Consider the following 18,485-nt stretch of genomic DNA (forward strand, 5'->3'; position numbering starts at 1 on the left):
TTTCAAGAATGAAAAGAGGATATAAAAATATAACAGAGCATGTCCTATAAACATGATAAAGAATTATTTAAAATCGTACAAATGTGAAACATGTAATATGACATATACTTAAGGGATCTGGAATGAGCGTTTTGAGCGTTTCGACAGTATTTTTTGTGGGAAATGAGAGCACATCAGACATATCGAATTGCATTCGACGATCAATTGAAAATTTTGACCTTTCGTATTGAAGATATGGATTTTATTTCACAAAAAGACCTATTTTTTTTTGGGGGGGGGGAATCCATATCTTCAATACGAAAGGTCAAAATTTTCAATTGATCGTCGGCCTTTCCTCCCAGCTACATATACTTAAAGAATGTATCATTAAATTTATAAAATTTACTTCGAGGACTGTTATATATCAAAAATATCAATTTTTAATGATTTGTCATAAAATGTGTATTACATTGCGAATTTCAAAAAATCAAAATTATTTGATATCAGGACATTCTTAGTATTCAGAATGCAATTCGATATGTCTGATGTGCTCTAATGTCCCACAATAAATACTGTCCAAACGTTCATACACCAGCCCTTAACCCTAACCCACAGCCTACCCGTGGTTTTTGTGCTATCGGAAGGGAAAGAAGGAACGAAAAAGGAGAGAAGATGAAAGTCACTTGGCACCCCTGGGATTCGAGCCTGGGACCCCTCGCATGCCACGCAGGAGATCCCCAGCATGTAGCCACACAGGTGACGTTGGCCCGGCCAACGATTCCCTGGGTATATAGGCCTATGACTTGGTCTGATTGCGTCATCAAGTCCCGTGGAATTCATGCACGCAGAGTGGTTTTAAGGTTACACAAAGAGACGTATAAAAAACGTATAAAAGACGTATAAAGTTGTTCTCTAAAACAGAGTTTTCTCAGTAATCAAATATCGCAGCGAGTGAAATGTTGGTGCATTGGATGTAGCTTAACATTTTGTGTGTGTTATATACAAATTATTAGAATAAATTTGAAAATCCTTCGTTTAAAGCATTTTTACCCACCATGTTCACAAGATCAAAAACACGTTCCATGAGGTTTTTTTCAAATGTGCGCTCCGTATAAATCCACACCGAGCGATTGTTTTCTTCTTTTTCGTATTGTATTACAAATCGATCAAAGAAATAATGTTGCCATGGGGAAGAACCAAATACAGTACCGATTAAATTTAAAAAGCCCGTTTTTTGGGGAAAATTTTGGAGAATTTGCTTGAGAAAAAGCTGGTTTGTGAAATTATCGATATCTTGATTACGAGACGTTAATTTAGACATCTGAATACCTACATTATTTCTCAACATTCTGCCAATTGCTATTCCATTGGATTTTCACTCCAAATTGAAGCTAGTTTTGCAAAAACGAGGTTTTCCTCCATCAGTTCGTTCAAAATTTCAGCGCCGACATGCGTGTTTATTCTAAGAGCCATAATGCGGACGCGATTGTAATCATCATGTAATTGCATCCAATTATAGTTATATCATCCGCTTTGAGAACAGTCAATTTCGTAAGCTGATCTATGGCTCAGTGGATAGAGCGTTGGACTGGGAATCTAATATGAACTATTTTTGTGGGTTCGAGTCTCCGTGTGGCTGAATTTTCTTTTTTCTCTCTTTTCTCATTTTTACTTCCTTTCTTTCCTCTTTTCTTTCTTTTTCATTTTTTTTTTTCATTTCTTTCTTTCTTTCTTTCTTTTCGTTCATTTTCTTTCTCTCTTCTTTTTTTCTTTTTCACTTTTCTTTATTCTTTATTGCTCCTTTCTTTTTTAGTTTTATTTGATTGATTCGCTGAGTGCAGTGAATCGTGATTGATTGTTTTTCACTTTATATAATTCAGAAATTTGTAGGCCTGCTAAGTCTGTCTTGTTGATTTTCATCCCAAATTCGATTTACAAATAATTGCTTTTTGATATTGTTGTTGTTGCTTACCCGGTTGCCTACCCTTTCATTGTATAAATCAGGGGAATAGCAGCATTGATTTCATCAAAGATATCAAGGCTATAAATTCAAAATGAACACATTTTCCAGGGCGTAGCTTGACGAAGTGCCCCCAATCAATTTTAAAATCCTTGAGAAAATTGCCGAAAACGGCTTGTGCCCCCCCCCGGCATCCGAGCTCCGGGCACGAGCTAAGCCAAGTTTCATTCGCTACTTGCACGGTTCCGCCATTATGCACTATGTGCGGGAGAGCCTCGAACTGGCAGCATACATGAATGGGAATTGAACTAGTCATAACGTTCTGTGTAAGGTTACATAATTCTTCCTTTCATGTATGCTGCCAGTTCGAGGCTCTCCCGCACATAGTGCATAATGGCGGAACCGTGCAAGTAGCGAATAGCCTTTTCATGTCTTGACCGTGGATCGATATTCTATTGTATATAAGTAGGCCTACGTCCCGGTACGCTTGTTCATTTTCTGCATGGCTGTTTCTGTTATGAACTTACGCCCCTCTGAAATCAAGCGCATGAAAAACTCTCGGCTAACCTTAATAGTGAGCTTTAGTGAGTCCTAGTTGGGTTAGGGTTAAGGAGGCATATAGGAAAAACATGCATATAGCTTAACATAAAACAAAATAAAACGGTCATGATAATATGACATTAAGGGCGAACACCACTAATGAAGCGTCTTGGTTGAAATGCACGTGAAAATTAATGTCTTTCTTTGCTCAATTTGAGGCCTTTTTGACTCTCATAGTTGCCTGATGTACCCCGTTACATTTTATTAAGAAACAAGGTAGTATAGTTTCTCTCCATTGATTTTGCAATGGCGCCTCCAGGTGGGGGGCTCAGAGGGGCTTTCAGATTTATGCGGTGGGGGGGCTTAATGGCTAAAATCGCCAAAAACCGCCTGATTTTACATATCCCTCTAGCGTTGGTTGTCAGTAGATTGCATCACTCCTCATCAAGTGTTGACAAAGACAACAGTGGTTGTTGAAACGTACACACTACACAGTAAGTGCATTTTCTTGGATCAGATACTACGAACTCTGGTTTACTAGTTTACTCTACCGATCCTGATGAATTTGTTCAATCAATAACGATATCTGGGGACCAATCACAAGCCAGATTCATTTAAAGATGCATTACATCATGACCAATTTTAGTTAGGCCAGAAATTGGCCTAACTCTCCATAGAATCCCGTGTTAAAAATGTTATCCGCAATCCAAAGTCAGTAGTCCACTTGGGAAGCTAACAAACAGAGGGAGTACGGTGACTGAAAAGATAAGATGTGAAAATCTATCAATTGTGCACAAATAATGATCAGAGTTGTAAGCTTAAATGCAATAGCCAGAAGCACAATTGGCAAGTGGAGTACGGAGAAGTCCAGCTACACCCTGGAAGGAAAAAAACAGTATTTGAAACGAGGAAATGTGCAATATGACTTAATGTAATACATTAGAAAAGGCTTAAAAGGCAACTATTAGGCCCTGATTCATATTTAATCCTCATTTAGGCCTGTAAATTAGATTGTCTGTGTAAATTTAGCAGGATCCGACTTTTTATGACGACTTTCAAAATGTGTTACATTTCAGAAACACCAAGCTGTTTGTGAGGTGGCGTTAGCTGTATGGGTTATAGGTTGAACTTTTTACAATATTTCTGGAAAAAAATACTGAAATATATATATTAATTTTTACAATGGATGTCGTCATCTGACCTTCTGCTTGCAGAAAGGGGAAGTTTTGAAGAACTGAGTTGTTTTCCCGGCCCCTGTCTGTACAGAAAGTCAGTGGGGTTTATTTACTGGTGTGCACCCTAAAAGGCCCTTGTCATAACCAATGGTGGCGGCATGATTTTTCCGTGCATGAGGGTTTAGGCCAAATTAAATTATATGTCTAAACTTGAGGTTGCATGTGTAAAACATGGTCTTTTTTTAACGCATGTTTGGGGTATTGAAATGATATTTGTTTGGCTTGCACAATCATGATAAAGATCCATGTCATACATAAGAGATTATAGGACATACAATACTTGGTAGGCCTGATGATAATGCGTAAACTTTGTACCTGTTAGGGAACTGAAATCAGACTGAAAACACAAACGTCATGGGAGGCTCTGTCTCACCAGTTGCATTTACAAGGCCCTTGTTATAACCAGTGGTGGCGGATGATTTTTTTCTGGGGGGAAGGGTCACATAAGGTTCTGAACAGAAACGTCACATACGGACCAACCCACACTACCGAGAACCGCGAATGCCGAGAACCGCGAAAGCCGAGAACCGCTCTAGTTTGAAACTTATTTGAAGATATAATCGCAACTTCAACATAGGCCTACCACGTGACAAGCAATGTGCCACAATTGGGTATCACGAATCGTTATATATGATGTGCAGTTAATATTCATATTTTCTTTTAAACAGAGGATGCTTCAGTTTTGACAGGAAAAATATTTTCTGGAAAACCCTCTCACTCGGTTATTTTAAAAGGTAACCACGCTTCCCTAGAATGTGCAATAAATTAGCATTAAAATTTTTCTTATTCTAACAGCAAGCGTTTCTAGAATGTATTATGGCGAAATGTGGTGTAGGATATGAATTAAATGAAAGTTTTTTGTTGCTATATCAGTGGAGAGAAAATGTAGGCCTAATCAGTGTTAACAAAAAGTCATTTGTATGATTCTAGGTTTGTTTTCTTTTTTTATTTAATATTGTAACATTTGTCGACAGGCCTAACCGTGATACCATTAAAAAAAGCTAAAAGAACATTAATTCTACACACCGTTTATTTGAACTTAACTTTGATTTATTAACACCTAACTGGAAATAACAGAGTGAGTAAAATAAGATAAAAGGCGATACAACTCGCAAATACTGATTATACTGTTGATTATTACAAATGCATGTGAAAAAAAGGAACGGAAAATCGCAGTATATTTCTTTAATCCCAAAGGCATGAAAGGGCCTGTGATTACTATTTGAATTTAGGTTTTTGATTTAAACTATTTTAATATCAACTCTTTAACTCGTTTTAACAGAAGGGCATGGGATTCACCACTTTTTACTACGTCCAGTGGCGTACCGTGGCCGCCCCTTCCCCGGGGGGCTGAAGAAAATCCAATTTTGCCGCCCTTCCTCAACAGCCCGAAAAGGTTGCCCCTATTTTTGAAGTGCTACCGCCTCAAAAGCAGCACATTTTGATGTATCATGGTATAGTACAATTTTTTTCCACATTTTCCGCCCTTTTTTCTTTACTAATTCTTTTTGCTCGTTTTTCAATTTTTGGCAGCCGTCTGTTTGCATGAAGCGAGGTCCAACAGAGGAAAATCTAAATGTTTATAATTTGCCATACAGTAAGCCAATAAATTAAGGTACCGGTTATATTCACCTGCTGTATATCTTAAATAAAGACAAATATGTCATAATTGGAACCAGCAGCCAATAGCTGTATCCTTTAGCTCAAATTTAAGACCTCATTCGTTGAAATTGTTCAAGAAATAAAGACACGGCGATCCAGGGGCTATTTTAGAAGAAACAAGAAATGTCTTTAAAAAAGACAATGCCTCCAAGATACCAGTGGGCACCTTTTGTTATTAGTTAAGGATACGATCCACGATTTAGCGACAAGTGACTCATTTCGGAATGCGATCATGAATTTTTAAGAAAAAAAAGTTCCCACAGGCTTCGAGGGGACTCGAACCAACGATTCCACGCGTCGTTGATTATCAGTCCCGGTCTTTACCGCTCTGCCACGGAGGCAGATGAACGGAAGAGTATAATAATAAAAAAATAAATCTCACAATGCTATCTTTAGCCTTTTGTTTACATTAAAATGACGCATTTTGTAAAGATAGATTGGCTGTTTTATGTATAAATAGCACGAACATTTGGAAAAGGGCTCAAACAAATAATAAAGACACTGATACGATGATGAAATTGCATAAGTCGGGGAATATCTGCGTCGCAATGTTTTGTTTTGATTTTAGAAATTTGACCTTAAAATTTACGACGTTAAGACATTATCATTCGAAATCAACAAAAGATATTTCAGCAGTATATGGCAAAATTCTTTCTCGAGAGTGTTTTAGACATGTATGTGAAATAGCTTCAACAATGATTCGCTGCATAATGGTAAAAACAGCCTTGACCTGACAAAGGGCGAGAGGTGCCATATTTACGGATTCAGGCTAAATTCAAAATTTGTATAAAACGTTTGGTTTTTGATCGATTACAAAAATTCATTTTTGTCATTAAAAGAAATTGTATCTGGCGTGAATTACACTACAATTTTTATTCCTAGGGCTCTTTGATTTCTTTAAATATTTTTTTATAATGATAAAGTGAATCCCATGGCCCTCTATAATTACGCACAAAAGACCGCCTCCCCTTAAGGAGACACATAATGCTAGCTTTAAGGTAACGCTATTGGATATAGATGTTTGTCTGATTGAAATATGTGAGTCCATTCTCTCTTGATTACAAGACTGAAAATTTTATTTTAATCGGATATTCGGTTACCAAAATATGGCCTGTCAAAATGGCGCGAAACCAAGAAGTTGGCAACAAATTTCTTTTATTTTTGTTATGCAATGTTGTCAGGTAGGCCTTATTATCTAATTAAAGGCCTATATGCAAGAATTATACAAAGTAAAATGTTCAGATCGGCTACAAAATAAGATATAAAATCCATGGATGTTTTTTTTCCATGCAATTTTATTTGCATAATTAATTAGGGCCCTAATCAACTTTTCTAATAAGTGGCCCTAATTAATTATGCAAATTGAAATTTGCCAAACCGCAACCGTAATTTTGTAGTATAGTGTGTGTTCTACCCATGTACCATGCCTCAGTACCATAGCTCTTTTAATTGTATCTGAAATCTTTACTTTGCATAATTCATGCATGTAATTAGAAAATCATCTGGCAACTGGACTTGTCAAAAATATAGAAAATAAAAAGAAAGTTGTTGCAAATTTTTTGTTTTGGTTTTGCGCCATTTTGACAGGCTATATCTCAAGAACCGAATGTAATCTACAGGGCATAAGCTTTAACATATTATTTAAATAGAAAGAAAATCTAAATTTGTGCATTAGCCAATAGGGCCACGGTCACCTAAAGCCATCTTGCAATCTTGCAGATAATTCTGATGTATGAAATAAGACCTTCAAACTTTCAGATATGAAGAGTTCCAGATGCAGGCAGCCGTTTCTGTTTTTTAAATATAGGCCTAAGTTGTATCAAGAGTCATTTCTCATGGATTTTTTGACAGAATATTACGATTGTAACGTTTCAGAGTGACAAATTTTCGTATCAGATTCTTTTATGCTTGTTTATTATATTTTGTATTCAGGACTAAAATAATATTAATATTATTATATTTAGGGGGGTCTTTTCATTGGCCATTACTCTTTTGTATGTGTAATTGAATAAAAAATCAAAAACATTATTGTTTTGTTTTGTTTCCTTCATTTGTGCTTTGTCTTGCATCGAAAGGGCCAATATCAACACCTTGTTTGTAAGAAGTATTGTGTGGGGAAAGATGATTCTTGCATTTTATTTTTATTTTTATCTTAACAAACAAAAAGCAACTTTCTCAGTCAAAGTCTTGCAACAGTACTCAGTAGAATGTAAAAAACTGACATATATACATACCACCAACATGACCAACCACGCATGGGAATTGGGGAAGCAAATACTTTAAAACGAATTATTCCGAATTATATCAACGCAATAAAATTGCAATACTTTAGTACATGTATTTGAACAGCAATGAAGCCGGCCATAGGCGCGGCTAGGCGTATCATACCATACATTGCAGTTCAAATGCATCGTGATCATGATTGTGGCCTAGTCGAGCCTAGCATGCATGCCAGTCGGTCTGCTGACTCGCCGCGGCACAAAAATACCTCCAATTTTGCACAAAACAATCCATGATGTCAAATTATCACATCCAAAGTGTCGCCATGAACGTCAGCTTCAACTTCTCCAGCCAAAGTTTTTGCATTGATAATCAGGTTTCATGTAATCATGAAATTAAACCTTGTTTGATGTGTATTCCCATTGCCACAGCATAACGGTTTTCCAACTTGTCTTCTACGATAAAGCTGCTGATAAGCGCTGAGGCTACAACCTATAATTAAAGACCGAATTAAAAAAGACTAGTTTGCGTCTGACGTCATGACAAAGGCGCGCCGTGATTGGTTGCTGACCTGCGCAGTATGGTATTTTTGGTCTGGTTGACAGGACGGCATACGCAAGCTAGTCTTTTTTAATTCGGTCTTCAATTATACAACATAAGAGTTTGAAAATATTCTAATGCATAATTCATTAACTTGATAGACCCACGCCATTGGCGCCACGTGCTAGGTGTTTCTAGAATCCCTATAGAATAAGATTAATTTTAATGCTAATTTATTGCACATGCTGAGGAAGCGTGATTACCTTTTTGAACATTCGGAAATGGCGATAGGCGAATTTATGTATGGCGCAGAGAGGTGGGGGATATATATTGGGCTCTCAATATTGGGCGGAAATGAGAGTACTTCTCAGAATATAAATTTGTACAATCGGCCTACATGCCGCGCAATGTGCGGCATTTTAGGTGTCAATTTCAAAGCAAACTACCTCCTGCGGAGGCAGAAAAAGTCACTGCACGTTAGCAAACGTAAAATCTAAAAGGCCAGCTAGCGGAGACAAGCTTGAGGGGAAGGGGTTGCTGACAGAGGGGTCGTCTCCCCTCGAGTTCTGTAAACTTTTACAAATCACACGTTAAAATTACGCATTTTACTGACTCATTTGTCAGTTAAGGGCTGCGAGCTGAGAGCACATCCCTCAGACATACCAAAATGCATTCTGAGTATAGGCCTACCAGGAATAACCTTAACTGATATCTGCAATATAATACAAATTTTATGACAAATTACTAAAAAATGATATTTTTGACATTTAACAGTCCTCGAAGTAAAGTTGATCAATCTAATGATATGCACTTACAGTTGATACACCTCTGGTTCACTATAAATGTATTTCACTAATTGATTAAATTGACTTGTCATTATTTTTAATTACCTACAGCTCCATGAAAGTACACACCAGGATCATTAATGTCATTAAGTTTATGGTATTGACATGCAAAAACGAATACAAACTCTGCAAAAATGCATAAAATGCACACAGGTGCCTACAATTGCACGAAATTAATATCTGTAAAATGAAATAATAATAATAAAAAATCCTTTTGATTTTGGATCGTAAATGGAGAAATAGCCAAAAATCTGCCCGTGGTGATTTTTTCACAATTTGTGGTGTTATTTATGTTAAAAAAATTATCGGTAAGTTTCAGACCGGAATATAACTGGAATCTTGTATTTTTTAGACATTTTCAAGGTAATTCCTACTCTTAAGGGAAGGGGTATGAACGTTTGGACAGTATTTATTGTGGGACATTAGAGCACATCAGACATATCGAATTGCATTCTGAATACGAAGAATGGCCTTCTAATATCAAATAATGTTGATTTTTTGAAATTTGCAATGTAATACACATTTTATGGCAAATGATTAAAAATTGATATTTTTAATATTTAATAGTACTCGAAGTAAACTTTATAAATCTGATGATTTCTACCTAAAGTGTATGTAAGTGGGATGAAAAGCCGACGATCAATTGAAAATTTTGACAATTCGTATTGAAGATTGTTTTCCCCAAAACACAAAAAAATTAGGTCTTTTTGGGAAAAAAATCCATATCTTCAATATGAAAGGTCAAAATTTTCAATTGATCGTCGCTTTTCATCCCACTTACATACACTTTAAGACTATATCATTAAATTTACTTCGAGGACTGTTATATCTCCAAATGTGAAAAATATCAAATTTTAATAATTTGTCATAAAATTTGTATTATATCGTGAATTTCATAAAATGAAAATTATTTGATACCAGAAAGACAATATTCGTATTCAGAATGCAATTCGATAGGTCTGATGTGCTCTCATGTCCCACAAAAAATGCTGTCGAAACGCTCAAACGCTCATTCCAGTTCCCGAATCAAATAATCGAAAAGTCGCCCAAGTTTTTCTTAACCATTGATTTATATGCCGGATACCGAAGTCGCAGGGGCCAATGTTGAAAAGTCGCCCAATTTTTTTTCTTAACCATTGGTTTCTATGGGACAGGAATTATCAAAAGTCCCGGGGAAAATCTTCAATAGTTGCCCAATTGCCTACCACCTCGCGGATTTAGTAACCCTGTGAAGAAGTAAAATCAAATCAATGCTCATTCACGTGGATGATGAACATTGATCGCGATTGAAGAGGACATATATAAATTGAATGAATGAATGGACATGATTATCGATATTGTTACGCAATAGTGGTGTTAGATCCAAAGTAGTTGGCAGGTGGAAGGCAATATCTGATATAATCTGATTGGCTAACTAGAGCGGTTCTCGGCTTTCGCGGTTCTCGGCATTCGCGGTTCTCGGTAGTGTGGGTTGGTCCGTATGTGACGTTTCTGTTCAGAACCTTGTGTGACCCTCCCCCCCAGAAAAAAAAATCATCCGCCACCACTGGTTATAACAAGGGCCTTGTAAATGCAACTGGTGAGACAGAGCCTCCCATGACGCTTGTGATTTCAGTTCCCTAACAGGTACAAAGTTTACGCATTATCATTAGGCCTACCAAGTATTGTATGTCCTATAATCTCTTATGTATGACATGGATCTTTACCATGATTGTGCAAGCCAAAAAAATATCATTTCAATACACCAAACATGCGTTAAAAAAAGACCATGTTTTACACATGCAACCTCAAGTTTAGACATATAATTTAATTTGGCCTAAACCCTCATGCACGGGAAAAATCATGCCGCCACCATTGGTTATGACAAGGGCCTTTTAGGGTGCACACCAGTAAATAACCCCACTGACTTTCTGTACAGACAGGAGCCGGGAAAACAACTCAGTTCTTCAAAACTTCCCCTTTCTGCAAGCAGAAGGTCAGATGACGACATCCATTGTAAAAATTAATATATATGGATTTCAGGGTTTTTTTTCCAGAAATATTGTAAAAAGTTCAACCTATAACCCATACAGCTAACGCCACCTCACAAACAGCTTGGTGTTTCTGAAATGTAACACATTTTGAAAGTCGTCATAAAAAGTCGGATCCTGCTAAATTTACACAGACAATCTAATTTACAGGCCTAAATGAGGATTAAATATGAATCAGGGCCTAATAGTTGCCTTTTAAGCCTTTTCTAATGTAATACATTAAGTCATATTGCACATTTCCTCGTTTCAAATACTGTTTTTTTTTTTCCTTCCAGGGTGTAGCTAGACTTCTCCGTACTCCACTTGCCAATTGTGCTTCTGGCTATTGCATTTAAGCTTAAAACTCTGATTATTATTTGTGCACAATTGATAGATTTTCACATCTAATCTTTTCAGTCACCGTACTCCCTCTGTTTGTTAGCTTCCCAAGTGGACTACTGACTTTGGATTGCGGATAACATTTTTAACACGGGATTCTATGGAGAGTTAGGCCAATTTCTGGCCTAACTAAAATTGGTCATGATGTAATGCATCTTTAAATGAATCTGGCTTGTGATTGGTCCCCAGATATCGTTATTGATTGAACAAATTCATCAGGATCGGTAGAGTAAACTAGTAAACCAGAGTTCGTAGTATCTGATCCAAGAAAATGCACTTACTGTGTACGTTTCAACAACCACTGTTGTCTTTGTCAACACTTGATGAGGAGTGACTGCAATCTACTGACAACCAACGCTAGAGGGATATGTAAAATCAGGCGTTTTTTGGCGATTTTAGCCATTAAGCCCCCCCCACCGCATAAATCTGAAAGCCCCTCTGAGCCCCCCTCCTGGAGACGCCATTGCAAAATCAATGGAGAGAAACTAAACTACCTTGTTTCTTAATAAAATGTAACGGGGTACATCAGGCAACTATGAGAGCCAAAAAGGCCTCAAATTGAGCAAAGAAAGACATTAATTTTCACGTGCATTTCAACCAAGACGCTTCATTAGTGGTGTTCGCCCTTAATGTCATATTATCATGACCGTTTTATTTTGTTTTATGTTAAGGGCTGGTGTATGAACGTTTGGACAGTATTTATTGTGGGACATTAGAGCACATCAGACATATCGAATTGCATTCTGAATACTAAGAATGTCCTGATATCAAATAATTTTGATTTTTTGAAATTCGCAATGTAATACACATTTTATGACAAATCATTAAAATTGATATTTTGATATATAACAGTCCTCGAAGTAAATTTTATAAATTTAATGATACATTCTTTAAGTATATGTAGCTGGGAGGAAAGGCCGACGATCAATTGAAAATTTTGACCTTTCGTATTGAAGATATGGATTTTTTCCCCAAAAAAAAAAAATAGGTCTTTTGGGAAATAAAATCCATATCTTCAATACGAAAGGTCAAAATTTTCAATTGATCGTCGAATGCAATCGATATGTCTGATGTGCTCTCATTGCCCACAAAAAATACTGTCGAAACGCTCAAAACGCTCATTCCAGATCCCTTAAGTATATGTCATATTACATGTTTCACATTTGTACGATTTTAAATAATTCTTTATCATGTTTATAGGACATGCTCTGTTATATTTTTATATCCTCTTTTCATTCTTGAAAAGATAGATCATGCTTTTATTTCACCCATTGGGTATTTCTTTATTAATTTGTGTTTATATGGCGATTTCAAGTGGGATAATAACTCCTGGATGACGTAAGCATAATGTTGATAGATTTAAATATCATTATAAATAGGCACTTAATAATAATGATATTGAAATAAATTGATAAATAGATAAATTAATAGATAAATAAATAAAAGATATATAAGCCTAGATAAATAATAAATAAATGATAAAGTAGGAGTAAATTGCAAACATTAAATATCTTAGAGCAAATGAGCATTTAATAAGTTTTTGCGACAAATATTTTGCCCCTTCTTGTACGTTTTGTCATTATTTTATCTTTTACTAATTCTTTTTTGGGACATGCTCGCTTATTTATTTTATATGTGTTCCTCTTATCATTTGTGAAGTATTTCTTTATTTTTGTTTTAGTACAAGTGATCACTGAGTATGTTTAACTGTGGAAATATCGGTAGATAAGGTGTTTTTTATTTCACCCTTGAGTATTATTTATAAGTGTATCAACATACATTTCACATGTCATGATTTTTCATTGTTTTATTTTAAAGCAATTCTTTATTGGGGTGCATGCTCTCATATATTAGGTGGGTTTTTTTTTCATATTCCTCTTGTCATTCTTGATAGATGGCTGTTTATTTATGTCGCGTGTTAAGTATTTTTTTAATTTTTGATCGGAGTGTATAATTATCATCAGACACATGTCACATTTTTATGTATGATTTTGCATTATTTAATTTCAAATTATATAATTTTTTAAACGTACTAACGTAGTTCTTTATTTTTGTTTCTGTGAATATCATCAGAAAAGTAGGCCTCCTGCACATTATGATTTTGCCTTGCTTTATGATTTAACTCTTTACTGGGTTGCATGCTCTCTCCTGGTTTTTTTCATGTTCCTCTTATCATTATTGACAAGATAGCACCTGCTGTACGCTGTTTATTTATTTCGCCCTAAATTATTTCTTTACTTGTGTTTTTAGATTTTGAAGTTTATATCATGATAGCACACGCTATGTTTTTATACCAACCGCGTTTTCTTTTTGAAAACAGTTCTTGTTTCAAATCCTGGTCCGCAATGTCAACATTCAGTTCGTTCATAAAATATGGCTATTTATTTATGTCGCGTGATAAGTAGTTCTTAATTTTTTGCTCGAAGTGTATAAATATCATCAGACACATGTCACATTTTATTCATATTATCTAATCTTAAAATATATAATTCTTTAAACTTATTTCTTTTTTTCTGTTTCAGTGAATATCATCCGAAAAGTAGGCCTCTGCACATTATGATTTTCCTTGTTTTATTTAAACTCTTTATTGAGGTACATGCTCCTCTTATCGTTATTGACAAGTCAGCACATGCTGTACGCTGTTTATTTATTTCGCCCTCATTGTCTTTACTTTTGTTTTTAGATCTTTAGTTCTTTATTTTTGTTTCTGTGAATATCATCCGAAAAGTTGGCCTTCTGCACATTATGATTTTTCCTTGCTTTATTTAACTCTTTACTGGGGTGCATGCTCTCTGCTGTTTTTTTCATGTTCCTCTTATCATTATTGACAAGATAGCACCTGCTGTACGCTGTTTATTTATTTCGCCCTAAATTATTTCTTTACTTTTGTTTTTAGATTTTGAAGTTGATATCATGATATCACACGCTATGTTTTATACCAACCGCATTGTCTGTTTAAAGACAGGTCTTGTTTTAAATCCTGAATACAATGTTAACATTCAGTTCGTTCACCTCACAATGCGGTGCGATGTTATATAACTGTATATATTGCAGGGTTGCCAAACCCGCGATGTAATAGGCCTAGGTCAATAGGATGAGTTTTGAAGAGTTTCCTCGCGACAATTTCCTGTCCTATAGACACCAATTGATGGTTAAGAAAAATATTGCATGACTTCTCAACATTGGCTTACGCGACTTCTGGTAGTTTTTTATCTCATAGAAACCAACGGTTGATAAAAAAAATATTGGGCGACTTTTCAATGATTTGACCCGCGTTGCCCTCATTTGTTTGGCAACCGTGGTCTGTGTAAGTGAATATATCATAGACCATGTAGACAGAACGGACAATAGTCATAGGCGCTCTCCTCCATTTTGAGAAATATACTTTTACACACACACTACATTTATAATTAAAATGATCAGCCTTAAAGTTTTACCTTTCAGTGGGTTAAGCCAAACCTAGGTGGATGAAATATAAATCAACACTTCTGGCACTGATTGGTTTCCGTAGTTGTTATATGGAATACGAGCTGTCTGTAGCTACAAAATTGTCTGCAAATCGGCTTTTGCCGGGCCTCTCTTTTCGGCGTTTTTCTCATTAAATTAGGGTCCCGTTCAAATAAAAAAATAAACTGGTGTCTAGATGTAATCACAGTTAACACACCAGGAAAATTATAGAATATACAACAACCTAGTTACACCTGTAGACCGCGAACAAACATGCACCTGGCCGTATCACTTAGTGTTCTCCCTACGGATACTCCTAAGGGTCACACAAATATCGTCAGTAGCTGTCAGTAGGCGTGGTTAGTCAGTTTGACATTTCCCTTGACTTTCCAAGGGAGGATGTGTCGAATCTATAAGGACCAACGCCTGACGGCGTTGATTATAGTACTAAATATTGCGTTGGTCCTGTATGGACTACACCAGCCCGAATCAGCAGAAGAAGTGGCTAGACCGTGGAGAAAAACTACTATGCCGAAATCTTCGCTTCCACGCCTGTTCCCCATTGCCCAAGTTAGCGTGACCCATCCGACACCACGTGGAGGTTTGGGTTGGGTTGCCCGCGAGCAATCACTATGCTAGCTCTGCGGGCGCGCCTTGCCGGACGAGGCCCCTAAATCGACAGCTAAAGCCTCCTTTATAGACTTCAGACAAACACACATTTGGGATACATGAGAACAATGGTACCACTTTCTCAACACATGCCTCTATTGTGGTCACTTATTCATACTAGCATGTTGTGTCAAGCGTTAATAATACTGCCAGATCAGTGACCAATTTATTGGCGGAACCAAAAAAAAAAAAAAAATGGTACCACTTTTATGAATAGCCGGTCGGAAAATTAAATCGGCATCAAATTTAGGAACAAAGCATTACGTAATCCTTTCTATATTTAAACCACATTGAGTGTAACCTGCTTGTAGTGCAGGGCGATATATACAAAATAATCCAATTATCACTTCAACGGCGAATTGATCAACTTACCTGGGCAGGACTAGGATCACTATGACGTCACACAAATATCTAATGCAGAAAAGTTGTGAATAAATCTGGAACAAAGAATACGTGTACAATACATCAATTATTTCAATCCAGCAATCGATTTAAAATTGGGCTTTTCCAGTTTAAATCCATTATACACCCGCTGTGGAAGACATGACCTTAGTCTCCCACATAGGCCTAGCTAGAGAGAAGGCTATTGTCCCAGTTATTATGTGGTCATCCATTTAGGTAATCCCATTTGAAATTCAGTATTTTCGGAACCGGAGCACAACTTGTAAATGTACCGACGGAAATAACGCTAATAATAATATACTATTAAGCGTCTTACGTCATAAGACCCCAAAGCACTGAAACTTATTAATTTTTCACGAAAGGTCCATTTATAGACACACCAATAATTCCATTTGACATGTTTGAAATCCACACTCCTTCTGTGGAAGATTTAGCTAAAGTCTTCCAAAAAGGGAGTATAATTTTCAAATAGAAGGAACTATAGGGTAACTTTAGCTCAGTCCTCCACAGAGGGAGTGTATGGAAATGAAGGTGTACACGTGTGGACATGGGGTGTTTGGGCATTTTCTCCGATATTTCAACTTAGTCGCAAAAATCAAAAAAAGATAATGTGGCCCACGTATTTTCAGTTAAGAATACTTGGCACATTGTGAGATAGGGCCTAGGCTTTTACGACGGGATATTAATAAGAATTAGTAAGTTTTTACTGGGTTCGCCGTCGGACAAGTTTAGAACTGTCAAGCTTTCGTCAGGAGTAGCTCTGACTTCTTCAGGACAAAGAACCTAAGAATGAGACATGTAGGCCGACCCTTGCCTACTGATGGCTCTGAAAAGAGCCGTTTACTGAAGACTGCCCCTGGTCAACAGAGAACAAGTAGATCTCGCCTACATATCATCAATTTGTAAGCGCTCTTTAGCAAAGTCATAGTTCATTGAATTTACAACCGTATGATAAAACAGGCGAAAATAGTTTTTGCACAAGATAATTGGCCATTGCTCATCCTAGTGGTGACATCCCGCTATCTCTAAGGTCCGCTATCTCTAAGGTTCGCTATCTCTAAGGTTCGCTATCACTAACGTGCAAAGTCTATGGAGATCAGAATCCCGCTATCTCTAATAGAGAAAATGGTTCGCTATACCTAAAAAAAGGTCCGCTACTTCTAAGGTTCGATATCACTAATTTAGAATAAGGTTCGCTAGTTCTAAGGTTCGATATCACTAATTATAAATAAGGTTCGCTATCACTAATTTAAAATAAGGTCCGCTATCACTAATTTTGAATAAGGTCCGCTATCACTAATTTATTGAAGGTTCGCTATCTCTAAGGTTCGTTATCACTAATTCCAATAAAGGTCCGCTATACCTAAGGTTCGCTATCACTAATTTTGTTTCAGATTCGCTATCCCTAATTAATTAAGGTTCGCTATCTCTAAGGTTCGTTATCACTAATTTCGATTAAGGTTCGCTATACCTAAGGTTCGTTATCACTAATCTTAAATAAGGTCCACTATATCTCTAATTTTAAATAAGGTTCCGCTATCTCTAATTTCAAATAAGGTCCGCTATCTCTAATTTTATTTGAAATTAGAGATAGCGAACCTTATTTAAAATTAGAGATAGCGAACCTTATTTAAAATTAGAGATAGCGAACCTATTTGAAATTAGTGATAGCGAACCTTAGAGATAGCGAACCTTAGAGATAGCGGACCTTATTTAAAATTAGAGATAGCGAACCTTAGGGATACCGGGATTGTTAAAATTAGAGATAGCGGACCTTATTTAAAATTAGTGATAGCGAACTTTATTTAAAATGAGTGATATCGAACCTTAGAAATACCGAACCTTTTTCAAAATTAGTGATATCGCACCTTAGGTATAGCGAACCTTTTTCGTAATAAGTGATAACGAACCTTAGAGATAGGGAACCTTAGAGATAGCGAACCTTAGAGATAGCGAACCTTAGAGATAGCGAACCGTAACCATTCTAGTGACGCTAGTATATGGACAATATAAGTGTGCTTTTTTCATTATTTTAAGGAACATTTGAGGTTTTGACTTTTGTTTAGGCCTACTTCTTCTGCAAAATAAATTCAGTTTTATCTAGCCCTTGTCATGTATTATACAGTAAGCCAAAAAATTAAGGTACCAGTTAGGTTTACCCCCTGTATATCCTAAACGAAGACAGATATGTCTTAATTGGAACCAGCAGCCAATAGCTGTATCTTTTAGCTCGAATTTAAGACCTCATTCGTTGAAATTGTTCATGAAATAAAGACACAAAGATACAAAATCTCAAGGTAAATGCCAATTTAAAAGTTGCAGTTTCTTCCATTGCATGCGATATTACGTTTTGTAATGTTTTTGGTTTTTTGACAATCAATAAACATGTGCTTTACCCACTACGCAAAACTGAAAATACATTTTACGATTAAAAGTGTTTTAAGATTACGCGCTAATAAACATCGTCACGTTAATTATTTAAACTTTAGTGCAACCGCGGTAATAAGTGATAAAAGGACATCTCCATAAAACTTACCGTGAATCTACTTAAGGTGGTATTGGATGCATTTTCTAGAAA

General features: G+C 36.3%; 2 long non-coding RNA genes across 2 annotated transcripts in view; one reads left to right on the forward strand and one right to left on the reverse strand.

The window, feature by feature from the left end:
• LOC140141149 (uncharacterized) overlaps window positions 1-18,485 on the forward strand; it is a 483,782-nt gene that overhangs the window by 110,467 nt on the left and 354,830 nt on the right. The gene's annotated exons all lie outside the window — the stretch shown is intronic.
• LOC140140323 (uncharacterized) overlaps window positions 1-18,485 on the reverse strand; it is a 70,828-nt gene that overhangs the window by 51,121 nt on the left and 1,222 nt on the right. Inside the window, exon 2 of the long non-coding RNA XR_011857253.1 lies at window positions 15,878-15,942. This is a non-coding gene — a long non-coding RNA (uncharacterized lncRNA). The remainder of the gene's footprint in view (window positions 1-15,877; window positions 15,943-18,485) is intronic.

Source organism: Amphiura filiformis, chromosome 19, assembly GCF_039555335.1.
Source record: "Amphiura filiformis chromosome 19, Afil_fr2py, whole genome shotgun sequence".
NCBI lineage: Eukaryota > Metazoa > Echinodermata > Ophiuroidea > Amphilepidida > Amphiuridae > Amphiura > Amphiura filiformis.